Below are 19,185 nucleotides of genomic sequence, written 5' to 3'. Positions count from 1 at the left end.
TATTACTGTTATTATTCTGCAGCGATCACCGTTAAAACTGAAAGTGGTTAATTTCTATTACTTCCGGATTTGATAGAGAGATTAGAGTAGATAAGGTGTATGTTTTTGGGATGCACAATTGATTCTTGAAAATCACTTATCGCTCTTTGTTACCGTTTTCACTCTGTAACGTCAACATCAAAACCAGAAGTTGTTGATTTCTGTCACTTCCGGCTTCAGTACAAAGATTAAAGTGGAAATGGAATATATTTTTGAGATACTTAACTGAATATAGGAAACTGTTTCTCGGTATCTATTATGGTTTTTATTCTATGGCGATGAATGTTAAAACTATAGGTAGTTAAATTCGGACATTTCTGGTTTCAATAGAGGGTGATACCTATTCTCGATTCCAAGAACATTTCTGGCTATCCGTTATCGTTTTTCCTCTCTGTAGATCAATATTGGGAATTCCTCAGCTAAAATGCATCTTGGTCAGCACACTGGTTATAACTATGAATTAGCGAGATCGAAAACTTGTCTTGAGAAATATTATAAATATGGTCGAAATATAATTTTCATCAACACTCTCTTACAGAAATCTATATCTTAAAATATTTCCTAAATGGGTTCTGCTCTCAAGACAAGATTTTGAGATACATTTGCATTAAGACCCATCTATGAATATGACCCTATGTCATCTATTAGAAAGTAGGAACTTATTGAACAAAATTTCTTTCTCATGATAGCAACGCTGTCGTAAATGTGAGTGCTGCTCCAACACCGGATTCGATCACCACTTCAAAACTGAACTGACACCTTTGAACGACTCCCGTATCGGAGCAGGAGCGAAGGAACTAGCTCCAACAAAGAGACTGATTTATCACATCACTATTATTCACACTAGGCAACTCGTACAAGTATCAGGCCACTTGCCTCCTTTACCATTTATTCCTTAATTCCCCGGGTAGTGTGATCGCAAAGGGACGTCATTCCTCCTGCGTGACGAGCTTAAGGCCATAGGTGCCGATAATGGTCAGAAATACGTATGTATAAATAAATAGATCTAGGTTACTCCAAAGGCGTTTTAAAAAGGTTTTATCAAAATTATACTCTTCACTACACAAACAAACTTTAGTTTTACATATAATGCATAATTGAAAATTCTCAAAAGTGGTTTATTGAAGTTTTGCGTGCCTTTCCAGAATCGAGGTTATATGAGACGTGAACCTACAGTTTAAGGTGGAATCCAAACCACAGTAATGCATTCAATATTTCTCTTATACCGGAAATCGAACCTAGGATTACATTGCATCGAAGGCGCATGCAAAATTCTCAAATGTACAGAAGTTATAACAAGTAAATAATAAACATTTTATGACAACAAGACGTATTGATAAATGATCAGGACTCGCAGTATGTAAATATTGTGTAAAATTTTACCAGGATTGGATATTGAAAACAAATGTCTTGAAAACAGAAATGTGAACAGCTTAATAGAAAATTATTAGTTGAATCACATAATCTTACCTTTCAAACAGAGGTTTCGATTTTGTCTGTCCTAAGGCTACCATCGATGATATGGCGACAATAAAATACTATTGATTAATTTTAGTTTTGTCTCCAAGAGCTAGCTGCATGAATAGATTTAAGCTTCATTATTGACATTTTAAAAGTTACTAACAATCGTCGCTATATTTATAGAAAACAAAACGAAAACGAAATTTTCAAAATTAATATTACAACTCTTGAAAATTTTCTATTAACACAGATTGGTTTTAATATTGAAATGATTTGGAAATAAAGTTGAAGTCAACAAATTTTAATTAAGTTAAATTCAATTAAATAAATCTTACTCAATTAATGAGAGATACTATTTCAGATATAAAAAAGTAAGAGAAATATACAAAATTAAAAGGACAGTCATATTAGAAATATAAAAATAAGGAAACTAAGAAACCAGTCTGGTGGAACACCGAATGTCAAGCGTGTGTTAATCTTTGTCAACCAAACTTTTAGATTTTTTTTTGAAAATAAAACGAGTTTTTTTTAATTGTCAACATACTAAAGTCAAATCTAGAGTAATTATTTAAAAAATAAAAGAAACAACTTGGAAATATTTTGTAAAAATTATCAGAAGGCGCACTGAAATACAAAATCTAGAAATGTTGTTAACATTACGTTAACCCTTAACTAGTATGGTGGATATCCGCTACGCAACTGGTGTGGTAAGGGTCAAAATGACCCTTTTTTAAAAAAGCTAAATATAAAAGATGAACAATGTGAAAACTTTTGCTTATATTTATTCCCACCTTTCGCGCCATTTGTGTATATTTATTCAATAGCAAATTACAATACAAATTTTAGGAAACTGCACTAAACTGCGTTTACACTTTCACAATAGCAAATTTTAGCATCGTATTTGTTTTGTTATTCGAAAAGTATTATTTATAATAAAAGTGATTTTACTCTTTAATTATGTTCTAAACATGTCTTCAATACAGAAGAAAACTAATTCACTGTTTAGTTCTTGTCTGTACGGCATACCTCATTTTACATGACATTTTACACAAACTCCAACTGTGCAGTTTCCACAAATTGGTTGTTTGCACTTCTTACATGATTTGATTGTTCACTGTCGGTATCGTGTTCACTCTCTTCCTGATTATCTTCAGCCTCAGAAACATAACTTTTGAATTCACTGATATTCGAATAAGTTTCATCCAACTGTCTTTTGTTCGTTACTTAGCACTAAATTTTGACGTGAACTGCATGCCATATTTATAAAATGTAATATACAGAATCATATACAATACTGGGCACACACCTTAGTCAAAATAAAATGGTTAATAAAAAGACAGTGTTCGAAAATTTATCAAACGATAGGATACGTTGGAACAAAATTTGTAACAGTAACCGTGTGGCATGGGTCTTCAAGACCCGAGAGCGCTATAACTACCCAACTGGATGATTTACGCTTTCAGCGACAACTGTTTTTCAGAGAACAACTCAAAGAATTCAGCTACTGCTTGGTTCAACCATCTAGCGTGAACAATAAAAAAATATACATCCAAAGTCTTACTCATTACAGAGATCTGACCCGTACCACACTAGTTAAGTATTAAAAAAAAGCAATAGATGAAAATATATCGAGTATATTATACAGCTTTACATTGGGTTGACAAATTTCGTCAGAGTATCATCCCTGCTTCTGTAAATAATAATAGAACTTATCTTCAAAAATTCTTAAGTTTTTTTAAAGACACCTCTCCAGAATAGATGGAATGAGATATAATTACTTTAAAATCTTCCGGACGCAGTGCTGACATCTACAGTATTATAATAAAATCTGGTGAACAAGTTAATTTCGTCATATTCCTATCCTGAAAGAGAAAAAAATGGTGCAGCTGTGAATTCACGATCAAATTCACTCGTTCCTTGGGCCTATAAAGTTCTAGAAAATTTAAAATGAAATAGGTTAATATGATACTCATAAAATCGGCAACTTTTTAACCGCAAATTACTGGATTTAGAAAAAAATGCTTTTGACCAGAGATGGTCATTTTTCCTAACCCTCCCTCACCCTCAATTGACGCCCCTCACCCTCCATCACACTCATCCTCCATTGACGTCCTCACACTCACCCCCCATTGACGCCCTCACACTCACCCTCCATTGACGCCCTCACCTCACCCTCCCTCACACTCATCCTCCATTGAAGCCCTCACACTCACCCTCAATTACTTTATCGCCCTCACCCTCCAACGCCCTCACCCTCAACTACTAAAATGAGGGTGAGGGCGGCCCTCGTGATTGCAAAATGAGGGAGGTTGACCATCTCTGCTTTTGACATATGATGCTTTAGGACAAACTATTTTACTACAAGAAGGTATCTATTTGTTACTTGTATAGATGTTACTAAAATATATGATTCAGATTTACTTGTTCAAAAAAAAAGAAATGTTCCAAATTAAGTTTTAAGTAAAATTATTAGCTTTATTCATAGCTCACTTCTTAACAGGAAAGTAGGATTAAGATAAAGCATTATTACAATAAATTACGTAACACTTCATTAGACCTTCTACAAGGCAGCAAAACCAGTCCTATTTTACTATATCAGCCCTATATATATACATTTGATAAATTCATTAAAGGGACATAAATTCATTAAAAATATATAAAAGCCTTAACATATGTAAGAACTTGGTCTATAAAAGCGGGCTGGTCATTAACTGAAAAAAAAATCCGTAATTAACCCAAGGAAAAAATTATTCCTGAGATACTTCTTCAAGTTGGCAATGAAAAAAATATTTAATGAGAATCATATAAGATATTTTGGCTTAAATATGGATAGTAAATTACGTTTGAAATCTCGTTTAAATTGTTTAAATAGTGAAGTCACGAAATATAATAATTTGCCTTATAGTTTAGCTACAAAAAACGAGTAAATTGTATAAAACTGATGCAATTAAATAATCAATATGTTACATCAAAAAATATGTATGGAAGAATATTCTATTCATCTAACAAAATACTTTTATTAAAAAGTGGAAAATATCCTATGTGAAACCTAAAAAAAACTATACTTTTTTCTCAGCCGAATTTTTGTTCTAAGATGTTATTTTGGCATAAACGTATTTTTTCTCTTGTAATCATAATGAAGATAATTACAGGAAATAATTATCTCAAAGGAGTAGAAGTCTTCTATAACTATTCCAAAATTAAAACACTTACTTATGTTCCTTAACAAAAGAACAACTCGTTAAAACTCTGATATGCCTTGGATTTTAAACGTATTTTTTAACCTTCAAAATTTAAAACCTTTTACACACAAACTTCTAGCGCCACCGTGTTTTGTTTGGTGTTATGAAACAACTTTAACAACTGATATAGCTAATTATGTAAAGATGGAGAACAAATTATTAAGAATTCAAATATACTGTATAATGTCCTATGGGAATCGTATATTCAAAAATTAGTGGTCAATATAAAATTAATATATAGGAATGCATCTAAATATGAAAACAAGAATGTAGGAGTAAGTATTTACATTCCGAAAAACAAAACAATATTGAAATTCAAATTATCAACATGCGACTCTATCTATGAAGCCTTTGCTATTTCTCATGTATTAACTTATATAGTACAACAAAGAACATCATCATTACAGTTTGTATGTGTTTTGATTCGTTAACTGTATTGACTTCACAAAGGCAATCCAATGGAGTTCTAAATCTACTCCTAATCTTTTAAATATTAAAGACTTATACAATGAATTATATAATAATACTAGCTGAAATACTGGTTCTTGGCAGTGTTAGACTATGTTTATCGGAAATATCTGAATCCCCTCCCCTTTAGAATATTTATTTCAAAGAAAGTTTAGTAATAAAAATACAGAAGATACTTTTACTTTTAGCATAAATATTGAAAACTCTATTTCCACAGAATATGCCTTTAGTCAAATTAGTATGATTAAATTATCTAGGTTGAAATGGGTAGCTACTATCTTCCAAAAGTCTATTAATGTAGTCTCAAAGTACGGTATTGAGTCTTTTGCGCATGAAATGGCGTTAGTTTAACAAACTTCAGAGAAAATAAGTCGCAGTTGATTAGTTCAAACATCAGTTGTCAGCTGACCGTTGAATCTATGCTAAAAGCGTCGGAATTTTTAAATTATATATGATGTAGTCGCTACTGTATTTAATATTTTATGTAAGGAGAAATATTCATATCTATCAAATCATAATAAAGTAATATGGTAAATGCACTTTATTTATTGGAAAATAACGTACACATTCTGTGAAAAAGAAAAGAAAGAAAGAAAGAAAAGAAAAGTACAAAAATACTAGAAACATTTTTTTTTAAAGCTTTTGTTCCAGAATTCCATTTTATTGGTAACTTCTTCTTCTTTTTTTCCTGCCTCACATCTCCATGCGTCGCTAATGCTTCTTTACTCCTAGAAATGAATAATATCACAAATGAGAGTATGAACAGTAATCAAAGAGGGAGTTCATCTGAACAGGACTTACGTCACACTAATAAACAAAGAAAAAGTAGAAGTATACACAGTAAATATCAGAACACGAAACAAAACAAACTTTCAGGAATCACAAAAGAGAAAAATAGTGTACACTGAGAAAAGAAACGTATGTGGCATACGTAAAAACGTAGATTACATGCGTAAATCCTGCAGTTTTTGGACTTAACGTACAACAACATCTAACATCCTGCTTCAAAAGTATAACTGAAAACGTAGACCTATATTTTGTAGTATAGTTTCCGTATAAGTGTTTCCAACAAACGTACTTTCTGTACGAAAGAAAGAACTGCATGTAGGCAGTCAGGATCTCACATACAGATGAACGTATATAACAGCGTTTCCCAACCGGTGTGCCGCGGCACACTGGTGTGCCGTGAATGGGCCGCTGGTGTGCCGCGAGGAATCGAAACAAAATTATTAATTTTATAGCAATCCAATTGTAAAACGTAGGGAAAAATGAATATTTGTGTTTCACATTACTATGAAAGTCTACTATGAATCTACAATTTTAAGTTGAAAAAAGGATTTGTTATCATTGTTCTGACCATGATTGTTTCTTTATTGTTGCAGACTATTTCGTAACTTGAAAATTTAAAATATCATTCAATCCTTTCGACAAATTACCTACATTTGTGTTTTAAAAGTAAAAGAGATTTGTTTGTTCGTTCGTAATTTAGTGATCTTCCTTCTTAGTAGTAGGTTTGATCCAGTTTTCAAAAAGAAAGGGTATTTTTAAAAACCTGAGTCCAATATTTCATTGCAATTTTCTATTTTTAAATTAGAATGAAAAATAAGCATAACGATTTACCACGGGGGAAAAACCAGCGATAGAGTTCTCTTTTCTGTGAGAAGGAGATCAATAATCACAGAAAAAATAGCACTGTGTTTCATATTTGCAAATAATAATATCTATAAGTGTGCCGCGAGAATCCAAGTAACACCGGTAGTGTGCCGCAAGTTGAAAAAGGTTGGGAAACGCTGGTATATAACATATAGCTGACGTATGTAATATACGAAAAACTGTTAGATGCAGACATCCTGCAGGGGCATGATGTAACATCTAAGCGGGAAAAGAGCAGTACGTAAGTGGCATACGGATAACGTATGCTCCATACAGATGTCCGTAGTAAATATTAGGGATGGCCACAAAGTTCCGGTTCCGGCGGTACCGGTTCCGCGAGGAATCGGTTCTCGGAGATCCGGTTTTCAGAACCGGTTTTGGAACCGGTTCCGGACCTGGATCCGAAAACCCGGTTCCAGAACCGGATCTTAGGAACCGGTTCCAGACCTGGATCCGAAAACCCGGTTCCAGAACCGGATCTTAGGAACCGGTTCCAGACCTGGATCCGAAAGCCCCCAAAGACCCGTAAAGGAGGCACAAATTTCACCTTCAAACACTGCAAAGAGGACCATGCGCTTGTGCCCTACCCGCCCAGATTCTCTTGTGCCCCCAGAAAAAAATTTTGGACCACCAGTGTTTTTTTTTTTTTTTGTTTGTTTTTATTTTGGTCCACCAGTGGGTGTTTAGCCAAATGAGTTGGCCAGTTTGCCTGTTTAACCATTGAGTTTGCCAGTTACCCAGCTTATTTAGCCAAATGAGACAAGCGGCCACCGCCTGGGCACCTGCCTGTCGCTTCCACCATTTCATCTAGCACAGTGTTCACAGCCTTCCAGCAGCTCGGGTTTAGCGTAGGGATCGTCACAAAGTTTCGGTTCCAGACCTGGATCCGAAAACCCGGTTCCAGAACCGGATCTTGAGAACCGGTTCCAGATCTGGATCCGAAGAACCGGTTCTAGACCTGGATCCGAAGAACCGGTTCCAGATCTAGATACGAAGAACCGGTTCTACACCTGGATCTGAAGAACCGGTTCCAGGCCTGGATCCGAAAAACCGGTTCCAGACCTGGATCCGAAAAAACGGTTCCAGACCTAGATCCGTAAAACCGGTTCCGGAACCGGATATTCTAGAACCGGATCCGTTCAGACCCGAAACCCGGTTCCAACAGAACCGGTTCTGGCCATCCCTAGTAAATATAAGGATTCTGTATATTTGTACAATATACCGCTGTCCGCATAATGGGTTTTTCTCAATGTAGTCCAAAACATAAAAAACAGTGATAGTAATAGTAATAGTAATATTGGATATCTGTGACCCATAACTCATGAAAAAAAAATATTTGGTCAATCGGAATTGAAGACAAATCGAGGAGGAAAACGCGAAAAAAAAAAAAGCACTAAACACACATACAGAATAGGAACAAACGTCAAACCCCCAGAATAAAAAAAGAAACACGGAGAAACAAAAATGCATCTGGATTAGTCGTATCACTCGTCCAGATAAGAAATGAAGGAAAAAAAAAAATAATATTGCTATGTATCATTGCAATGCATACAGGGTTGTGATTATAAAATAAATTGCACACTAAAAATCTTTCCAACGTTTCTCACCTCTTCTTACTTGTATTATTGTTTTAATGAATAAGTTAAAATTATAAATAATCGTAAATTATTCAATTAATTATAATAATAGTATATTTCAAATTAATTTGTTTTAATGCGTATTATTAAAGGAGTAAGAGCTCTGTTATAGGTGACTGATAAATACATAAATAGAGAGTGCTATTGAAATATTCGTTCTTTGTGTAGGAAAGAGAGGTTTATGTTGAATGTTTGAAATGTATATTTAAACCATCTCCGCCTCTTAGGATGCTTAGTTGATTCGAAAATAAAATTATAAAATACCATGTCTCAATGAAAAAAATCTCATCTCCAGAACCATTTTTAAAACGTTTCAGCCCTTTCCTTACGTTCGTCACTTTTAGCTCCTGACGTAAGATACGAAAGCTTATAGGTTTACTTCAAGGTTTGAGTGCGTGGGTGTGGTACTTTATTTCTCGGTAGCTACTAGCCGGGCCAAGCGAAATTTGGTGTGCAAGTAGCCCATCGTTTAAAGAATAAAAATATCTAAAAAATCGAAAATCATGTGAGTATCCGATAGAAACGTATCCTTACGGGTTAGAGTAGAATAAAGAAATACTGAAGAGGTCGATAATTTCAAGTGTCTAGGAAGTATTTTGACGAGACACGCTTATTGCACCAAAGAGATCAGGTCAAGAATTTTCATAGTCAAAGAAGCATTCAACAAGAAAAATCACTCTTAACTAGCAGGCTCAATATTGGACTTAAGAAGAAGTTGGTCAAGTGCTATAGATGGAGCATTGGAGTGTATGGTTCAGAGACTTGGACATTATGGAAGTTACAGAAGAAATATTTAGAAAGTTTCGAAACGTGGTGTTGGAGGAAGTTGAAAAATATAAAATGGACGAGAGAAAGAGAGACTAACAAACCAAAAATTCTTTTTGAAACGAATAGGAGAGGAGGACACTTTTGGCCAGCATCTTTCGTAAGAAGGCCACTTGGGTTGGACACATCTTGCGAAGAAATTGTCTTCTTCATACCGCCATAGAAGGAAAGATGAAAGGAAAGCGAGAAATAGGAAAAAGAATAGTACTGATCGATGATTTGAAAAATAGAAGAAAATATTGGGAGTTAAAAGGGAAAGGGGAAGATCAAGAAACGTGGAAGAAACATTTCCACACCAAAATCTAAAATCATAATAATAAAGGAAACCTCATTAGTCCCAGGACCTGCCAAAAGGTAACATACTTAATAATAGTAATATTTAATGGCCGAACTCGACGAGGGATAGGCTCAGTTTGTATGTGGTACTTTATTTCTTGGTAATTACTAACCGATTCTGAACAAAATTTGGCGGGCAAGTAGCCCATCTTAGGTGACAGTGTGTTCGCGAACCCCTAGGGGTCCGTGAAACATATTTAGAGGATTCATGGGACTATTTACATCTCATAGTGTATAAAAATATATAAACAAGGCCATGGACAACTGCATGTATGTGTTGTATGTATATTGTATGTTATAATAATTCAATATACAGTACATAACATATATAAAGGTTTGTAATTTAATTTTTGTTAATATGGCTGACTTCCTACCTCCTAACTACTACTATTACACAGATACGAAAAAATAAACTTGTGTGTTCCTTATCTTATCTGAAAAGTATAAAGGGATTCCGCAACTCTGAAGTAATTGGCAACCACTAATTTAAGGAATACATTGTATATTTGGATCTTGTGCTCGGCTAGAGACAGTCTCGGTGATACTTTATTTCTCGGTAACTACTGGATTTATTTGAATGAAATTGAGTCTAGTAGTCCATTGTCTAAGGACTAAAGACCGCTATACCTAATGGCTGAGTTTGGCCAGATACAGGCTTTGCTCAGCTTGTGTATGGTACTTTATTCCTCGGTATGTACTGGCCGGATCTAAACAAAATGTAGTGGACGAGTAGCGGATAGTCTAAGTAATAAACATCGTTATATTTGGTAGCCGAGTTTTTGGCCAGGGACAAGCTCAGCTGAGCAACAAACGCCTGTATCACAACTTCACACGCCGAGACCTTCCCAATTCGGGGCACCGACTCTGTTCCCCTTGAATGAATAGGAAATTAAATTAAAATATTAACGAATTTTCTTAGAAGTGGAATTTTTTTTAGATTACTTGAAGTAACAGTGGTAATTCATACTCGCCCAATATATGTGTGCTACCCTTGTGAAGGAAGCTACACACCATGATAACCCAAAGTTGCTTAAATTCTGTGGAGCAGTAAATATAATAATAATAATACCTTCCATCGAATGTGATAAACTATATTACAATCTCGAGAATTTTCAATTTCTATTTCGGTACATCTTATACTAGTAAGTGAATGTAATCACAATTGAAGACTTTGGGGCAAAAACCCTTCAAATCCAAAAAGTGAACGTGTAAAAGAGGTACCTTCACAAGGGTTTCTTGCCATCCCATTTCTTTCAAACTTGGCACATATGTACTAGATGGAAAATAAATCGACACCAATTTTTTGTTTAAGGGGGCAAACGGCTCCTTTTCAGAAAAGGGCCCCTTGATTAATAGGGCCACATTAAAGAAACGAAACTCTGCCGATGCAAAGATGACTTCAAAGTAGGAAATACGTGTTTTGTCGTTTCTGCAAGAGAAGGGTTGCAGTGGGCAATGTCCCCCTTCGAAGTGACACATTTACCGAGACTAACGCAGGCGTCCACAAAATGTGACTCCTGACCATTTTGTCGGAAACCATGTCGTAGATGGAAAAATCGGCTACCACGTACTCCATTATGTTTGTCGACACACGTTTTGAAATAATATTTTTGGCCTCAGGATTCCCCGCAGGGTCTTAGGCGGAGTCTAACGCAAAATTTTCAAATGGAATGGTGGTCGTGTAGCATATCGAATGAAAGTTGTTGTTAAATAGAAGAAGATGTAAAGAATCTCAACTCTTTACTATAGCCCTGTGCAAAATTACGGCGGATCAAAATGGAAACACAATCTGTATTGAAAAACCTATGGCCACCTTTGTAAATGTGAAATAGTGAGACAGATGTGAAACAGCAAAACAAGTGTTTCATCATTTTAAAAATACACAATGTATTAAGATATATAAAAAATATGTTCTAGAGCCTCAGACGAGTCCTTCTCATAGTTTTCAAATAACAAGAGGGGTATCGTTTAAGAGTTGCTGTAAAGTGAAAGAAGCCGAAGGAAGTCTCGACTGTCTACACCTGTGCAATAGAATGGAGAGTTAACATGCAAACACAAAATTGATCGAAAAGTCTATGGCCAGTACTATAGATCTGAAACGTTGACACAAATATCAAATTAAGAAAGTGAGTATTTCATCATTTCAAACGTAGAGTAACGTAGAGACAACATAAAAACACTTAACATTTGTTTTGTGTGTGGAAGAGAAGAGGATTTTTAGATAAGGGATAAATGCTTACTTTGAATGAAAAAAGTTTCCCTAAATTGCTAGTCATGCAATATCTGTCAAAGAAAAGATAGAACTACATAAAATGTTTGCAAAACATAAAAACGTCAAAACTATGCAACTAATGCCTAAGAAAAAATAGATTAAGGCAGGGCAAACCTTCCAGCAGCTGAATAAAATTGACGCGATATTTAATAAAGCTCGGCGCTAGAGAAACAATGATATTCCTAAGTACAGCTGACCGGAAATTAGGAAAAACGCGGGTTTGTTGTTTCTGTGGGGAAACATGAGGTTTTTCTGTTACGTGGGTACAATATGACGAAACAGATATTGAACGCAGTAAAATTAAATAGCTTGATGAATAAATCGGTGTTATTCAAAAAGCGAAATCTGGGAGGAGATAGGAAACTGGAGAAACAAACAACGTCCCAAGGAAATACATATGGATACCAACGTGATTCTGTTACTCAATTGTATGTTGATTACAGGGACCTTTCATGTAGGCATGACATTCCCGGCTAATATTGTTATGCCCACAAAACAGGTGTAAATACGGGGGACTGGAATGATTTGATCATCAAAATATTTAACATTATATTGTACATTTCAAAAATATGTATATGTTTATGCAACATGAAAAGCATGCGATAAATGTCCTTCTAAAGTTTCTTCCTAAGTAATGAACGATATAATCAAGAGGTGGTTAGACTGTTAAAATGTAGCGGCCATTTTACGGTGCATTCACAGAAAATGGAAAATGCCAATAATTCACCGGAATTTGTCAGGAGAGTCGAAAATGAAATGAAATCTTTAAGTTTTACGTCCCACGGTTATACCGGTTAGGGTAAAGGAGACGGTGATGATTAGAAATGAGTGAAATGGTGGGACGAAGAAAGTGGGAGAACCCCGAGAAAACCCACGAGCACGGTGTTTGTCCACCACAAAGTCCACACGGCGCGAGCTGGAATCGAACCAGGGACCCCAAGCACCGGAGGTGAACGCTCTACCACTGAGCCCCCGTGCCCCCGTCAAGGACACACGGCGCGAGCTGGGATCGAACCAGGGACCCCAAGCACCGGAGGTGAATGCTCTATCACTGAGCCACCGCGCCCCCGTTAGGAGAGTCGAGGTAAAGTGCATATGGAAATTAGAGAATTCTCCGCTAAAAACACGGATTCTCCTGATTAATACAGTGAATTATTGTTGTTTATGTTTGCTCGTGCGTGCACTATAAAATGACTGTTGCATTGTGAACATTGGATGCAATGCAGAGAAAAAGCAGAAATAGAAATGAGCTGAAAATATTCGTAACAAACATAACGAGGAACGTCATCCCTTAGACCTAACCTGATTCATCATCGTCTTCTGTAGATCTACGTGACTGAATATTGTTATAATACATCTGATAACATCCGGGGATGTATTTTTCCGCAAGCTTTTTTATACCCTTGAACTTGTTTGCTCTGTTTGGCAACAAACCCTGATATAAATACTTGTCAGGATATGTATAAATAGTATTAGGCTTTGCGATGCAAAGTGTTTCGTGTAGTAAAGCGCAAGAAATCTTAACAAATAAGTTATTACCCGATTTTGAAATATATGTTTAAAATTTTCATGCTTCAAACACATGTTTTGTTCTTTTTTTTAAAAAAAAACACCCTTATATATATATATATATATATATATATATATATATATATATATATATATATATATATATATATATATATATATATATATATATATATATATATATATATATAGTATGGAAGGTATAACGTCGTTGGCTTTACGCGAAAATTTGTAGTGACGTTTGTGGGGAGTACCCAGCTTGGTTACTCGTGGCTCGCTGAGCGCAGTAGACGGTTGGTGGTGATTCGCTACCCCCTTACCTCACCCCTAGCAGGTCTAAGCGCGGGAAGCTAACGACGTTATATCTTCTGGACTATAATAATCACACATGTTTTCTTTAAAAAAAAAATTAAAAAAAATAATATACTAGGCTTGTAATGTTTTAGAAAATCCTTAGTGGATATCTCATTAATCATAGGTATAAATACTTTCCATAAAATAGAATGATATATATGGAGAGTTTTTAGTTCAATATAAAATAATAATTATAAGTTAAATTAATAAATACTGTAATTCAATATTCACTTCGATTGCATTTAATTAATTACTTTTATGTAAAAGTCACTTATAGAAGAAGACGTCACATGAAATAATGATCCTTAAGAAGAAACAATTATAGCCAGAACCGAAGGACTACAGAAGATTATTGACGAAATAGTTGACACTGGGAAATTATATGGAATGGAAACCAACATCGAAAAATCGAAAGTCGTCATGAGAATATCCCGTGGAAACATGGCTTTATGGGTCAGAGTAGAACAAAGAGAACTTAAAGAGGTCAATCTTTCAAGTACCTGGGAAGTATTTTGACGAGAGACGTTTACTGCATCAAAGAGCTCGTCAACAATAGCCATAGCCAAAGAACCATTCAACAATGGAGTAAGGAAGAAGTTGGTCAAGTCCTATATTGAGTATTGGAGTGTATGGTTCAGAGACTTGGGCATTACGAAAGTTAGAAATGAAATATTTAGAGAGCTTCGAAATGTGGTGTTGGAGGAAGATAGAGAAGATAAAATGGACAGAGAGAGTTACAAACGAAAATGTTTTAAAACGGATAGGGGAGAAGAGGATGCTTCTAGCCAACATCCTTCGTAAGAAGGCCAACTGGATTGGACACATCTTGCAAAGAAATTGTCTTCTTCATACCGCCATAGGAGGAATAGGACGAAAAAGAACACAAGTGATCGATGATTTGAAAAATAGAAGAAAATATTGGGAGATAAAAGAGGAAGTTGAAGATTGAGAAATATAGAAGAAACATTTCCAAGTCCAAATCTAATTTAAAAAAAAAAAAAAAGAAAAAAAAGAAAGAAAAAAAAGAAAAGTCATTAGTCCCAGGTCCTGCAGAAAGGCAGAATACTTAATAATAATGAGAAAAAAGAAACATATAATTCGAAGAAAATGCCGTGATTGTCCTCAGCCACCATTAGTGTTGTATATTGTGGGTTGTGGAGGTGGCTTAAAAACAAACAAACAAACAAAAAAAAAAAAAACTGTACATGAGCTCGTAGACGAAGTTCCGTCTTTATCTACCAGCGGATCACCTGCTTGACAATATTTCTGGCCACAGAGAAAGTATTGCCTTCTATGGCCAACCTACCCGTGGGTGGGTGTAGTTTGAAGGGGAATAACTTATTTGTGCTCTGTGTAGAGTTGCAATTCATCTAAAGACCTTGATTCCTGTAGGAAACACTTGTTAAAAGCTTTCTTTTTTTTTTAAGTATGATTAATGAATTATAGCCCGAAATTATGATTAACCATTAAGGGATCCGATGATACAATTTGTACCATATGGGTGTTTCATGGTACATTGCGTTATAACTCTTCTATTTGAGCTTTTTCGTCCGTTTTTTTATTATTATTATTATCAAGTTCAGAGGCATTGTAGAAGACTTAAAACGTATGGTTTCACACCTTCCTGCGTCCAGACATAGGAGGTGATGTCATAATTTTAAAATATATATTTTCTCTTATTAAGCCTATGTTCATTATTTTTTGGCGGGCTTATTTTTGCACGTAGAAGATTGAAATTTTGTACAAACATTCAGTCCACCGAGTAGTATTTACCAGATTTTTTTCAGATTTCTGTGTTGAAACAGGGGGGGGGGGGAATCCAGAGGGGCAATGAGTTGAAAAAAGGGATATTTTTACCAAAAAAATCCCCTTCTTCGGGGTGTTCCGCCTTAGATACACGATGGAGACACGTGAGTCATACCGTCTTAAAGGCAGTTCTATTCTGAAGAGAATGATGGGCGAAACATGACCCTAGGGTAATTAGGGATGTCTCGACGAATTTTTATCAAAATATACTTCTGTATACGGGAATATGGGACATTGTCGGTATATCTTTTTTTTGGTGGGCTTACTTTTGCACCTAGAAGATTGAAATTGTGCATAAACATTCATCCCACCTAGTACTATTTATCAGATTTTTTCAGATCTCTGCGTTAAAACAGGGGAGTCAAGAGGGGCAAAAAGTTGAAAAAAGGGATATTTAGACCAAAAAAATCCTTTCTTCGGGATCTTCCCGCCTTAGATACATGATGGAGACACGTGAGTCATACCATCTGAAAGGCAGTTCTATTCTGAAGAGAATGATGGGTGAAACATGACCCTAGGGTAATTAGGGATGTCTCAGGAAATTTTTTACCTGAGATCATTGTGTTTTGCGGTAATTTGGGTCTTGTGGAGATTCTTGATAAAATTTCTCCCGCCCTTAGTATTCAAGATAGAAACTTGAAATTTGGCACACACATTTAGTCTACCAAATACTATTTATCAGATTTTTTTTTTTTTTTTTTGAGATCTCTACGTTCACACAGGCCCACTCCAGAGGGGTCCATAGTGTGAAAAAAAAACCTCTGAAATTTTTCCTTTGACATCAATTTTCCCTCTTCTGGTATATGATATGGGCATGAAAGTGATACTATTTGAAAACCAGCTTCATTCTGAAGAGAATGAGGTATGAACCATGATCCTAGGATAAATAGTGACGATGCAGTAACTGCTTGACTGAAAGTCTCAAAAATACCCCAAAAACCCCGGATCCCTTAAGGGTTAAATCTTTTAAATTAATGTTTAACTATAATATCGTCCAAACATAAGACATATATCGATCGATAGATTAAAGTGAGCGGAACAAAATGGCACGAAGCGCCGTAATTTAGATCTTTTTCGGGGGGAACCATTAATACGCGTATTTGGGACCCCTAGAAAAGTTATTTTTCTAATTCTTGGGCCCCCTCTTTCAATTTTTTTCTCTTACTCTTTATGGCCTCCCGGAGCCTGTGGGCCCTCCCGTAAGGCAAGGTCTGCGGGGCCGTTCGTTACGCACCTGGGCCAGTTCCATACATGACAAATTAATTAAGGGGACAATATTGACAAATTTTAAAGCCATACGATTAAATATTATCTCTAGGGCCCATTCTAGTAGACATGTTTTACTGAAATGAACCCACGACTCATTTTTGTTTTATTGTACCTTTTGTGTGCTGTTTTGTTTATGTAATGTAGTGAACCTGTTTAATACTTCAATTATAATTTCATGTTCGTATCGTACATGGAGTAAGAAAATTTTGTCTTAAAATGGGCCCCCCTCGAACGGCGGAGAGCTTCTCGGGGGGGGGGGAGTTGATCCCCCTGCCCCCTACAAGTTACGGACCTGATAACATGCCTGAAGATAAATTCTCATGCATGATTTTTCAGGAAATCAAAAAAGGCATTAATAAGTATGTCATTCGTTTCAAATCTGGTGAGTTAGGCCTAATACTTTTCACTCTGCTGAACAGATTATTCATCTATTTTTGTATTATACGTAAAAAGAACATACTGTTAGGTATCCAAACTCTATCTATTTTAGTTTGATTCCTGCTAACAGCTACGCAATATTCCTAGCAGTAACACATATATTCCTAAGTGCGATAGAGATAGTTCTAAGAGTATGTGATTAACTTTTTTTTTTTTACGTAACATTAGAAAAAGATATATTTTTGAAATATGTCAAGAAGTTCAGTGTAAGCGCGTGTATATGTCGTGATCGATCGTAAGTAAAAAATCGAACTGGCCAAAGAGATTGTGTGACAAGCAGACTTTTAACATACAGGCCTTCACTCCGTCGGTATCTTCAGATAGTTTCTACTAGCAATGACGATAAATGCTGAACAATGTCTGATACGCGAACTGTTATTGTATGGGTTCGACATAAGGCTGCGGCAGCAACCCAAACATTGTTACGCAAAAGGAAAAGGTCCAGTGAACCACAATACAGCAAAACGTTGGTTCCACAAAAGTTGTCCAGGTTGTAAAAATGTCGAACATCAACCAAGGTCCGGCCAGCCTAAAATAATAGATTCTGAGATCATACGACATGCCATTGAGAGAGAGAGAGAAAAAAATATTTATCAACACACGACGATTATCAAACCAACTCGGTATGTTTCCGTCTGCTGTAGTGCACCACCTTCACGAACTCGGAAAAATCATCAGGGGAAAAGAAACTGCTGCATTGTGCCGCATGAGTCGATTCCAGCTCCGTTCCAGAGGAGAGTAGATGTATGCTGACAACTGCTGCGAAATTCGCGTGATGTGCGCCTCCTAAAACGAATTGCCACATGCGAGGCGATTTTTTTTTTTTTTCAAAATCAACATAAGAGCCAACTTCCATAAGTAGTCGTCATATCTGGGCGTTTCGAGCATAAAGTCATGCTCTGTGTATGGTGGAACTATGAGAAGATAAACACTTCGAGTTCGTTCCTAACGATCATACCTTTAATGCCTATCTTTATTCCGAATGGTTGGAGTGGGTGTATGCTGCTCTACGTCAAAAATATTCTGTATTGGTAAACCCGAAAGCGAGCCCTGCTGCAATATGATAATGCACAATCACAGTCGGCTCTAAAAACGCTACAAAAAACATTAGAAACTTGATGGCATCGAACTGATGCCACACTAGACATATAGTGTGCCCTTCGGATTACTACTTGTTTCAGTTCATGGTGGATTTTCTGAAATCACGGTGCTTCTCTAACTAGCAGGAGGTTTAAACAGCAGTGACTGACTTCTTTGTCTTTGTGGACAATATATGGTACCGCTGTGGAATCGAGCAACTGGCAGAAAGGTAGCTGCATACAGTCCAACACTAGGGGCTATATTTTGAATGCTAACATGCTTTTACGTATAGCACTGCAATAAAATCAAGCATGTTTTGCACCAGAATATTGCAAGACTTATGACTTAGCCTTGTATATACAAGCTAATATGTTCGTTATTCTCACGAGGGAAATAAAGTTGATGCAAAACATATGAAAGTAAAGAAATAAGTGAAATAAATAAATAACGAAGAGCAATACCTTTATCCTCGCATAGTATGTAAGACTACATAACAAATATGAAGTGGTGGTTTCATATAGGAAATCGTTTTTAGAAACCTCCTGAAACATGAATATTTTGACACCCCCCCACACACACATACATACACACACACATTATTATATACAAGCATTATTATATAAGCAACTACCGTTGCCGGCTCTTAATTCAGAACCTGGATAAAAAAGACAGCAAGATTATCCTTATTCCATTGTCCGGGTATTTACCCTAAACTGTTATGCAAGCTTGCATAAGGATTATGTAATGTTGGTTGCATAAAGACAAGGCGTTCTTAAAA

General features: G+C 35.9%; 1 protein-coding gene across 1 annotated transcript in view; it reads right to left on the bottom strand.

The window, feature by feature from the left end:
• Window positions 1-5,736: 5,736 nt before the first annotated feature.
• Window positions 5,737-19,185, bottom strand: part of LOC145663644 (uncharacterized) — a 46,888-nt gene continuing 33,439 nt past the window's right edge. Inside the window, exon 3 of the mRNA XM_081729749.1 lies at window positions 5,737-5,938. The gene's annotated coding sequence lies outside the window, so the exon portion shown is untranslated. The remainder of the gene's footprint in view (window positions 5,939-19,185) is intronic.

This window comes from Thermobia domestica, chromosome 11 (genome assembly GCF_964235325.1).
Source record: "Thermobia domestica chromosome 11, izTheDome1.hap1.1, whole genome shotgun sequence".
Taxonomy (NCBI): Eukaryota; Metazoa; Arthropoda; class Insecta; order Zygentoma; family Lepismatidae; genus Thermobia; species Thermobia domestica.
Note: the sequence above shows the minus strand (reverse complement) of the source record. Positions and strands in the feature narration are given on the sequence as shown.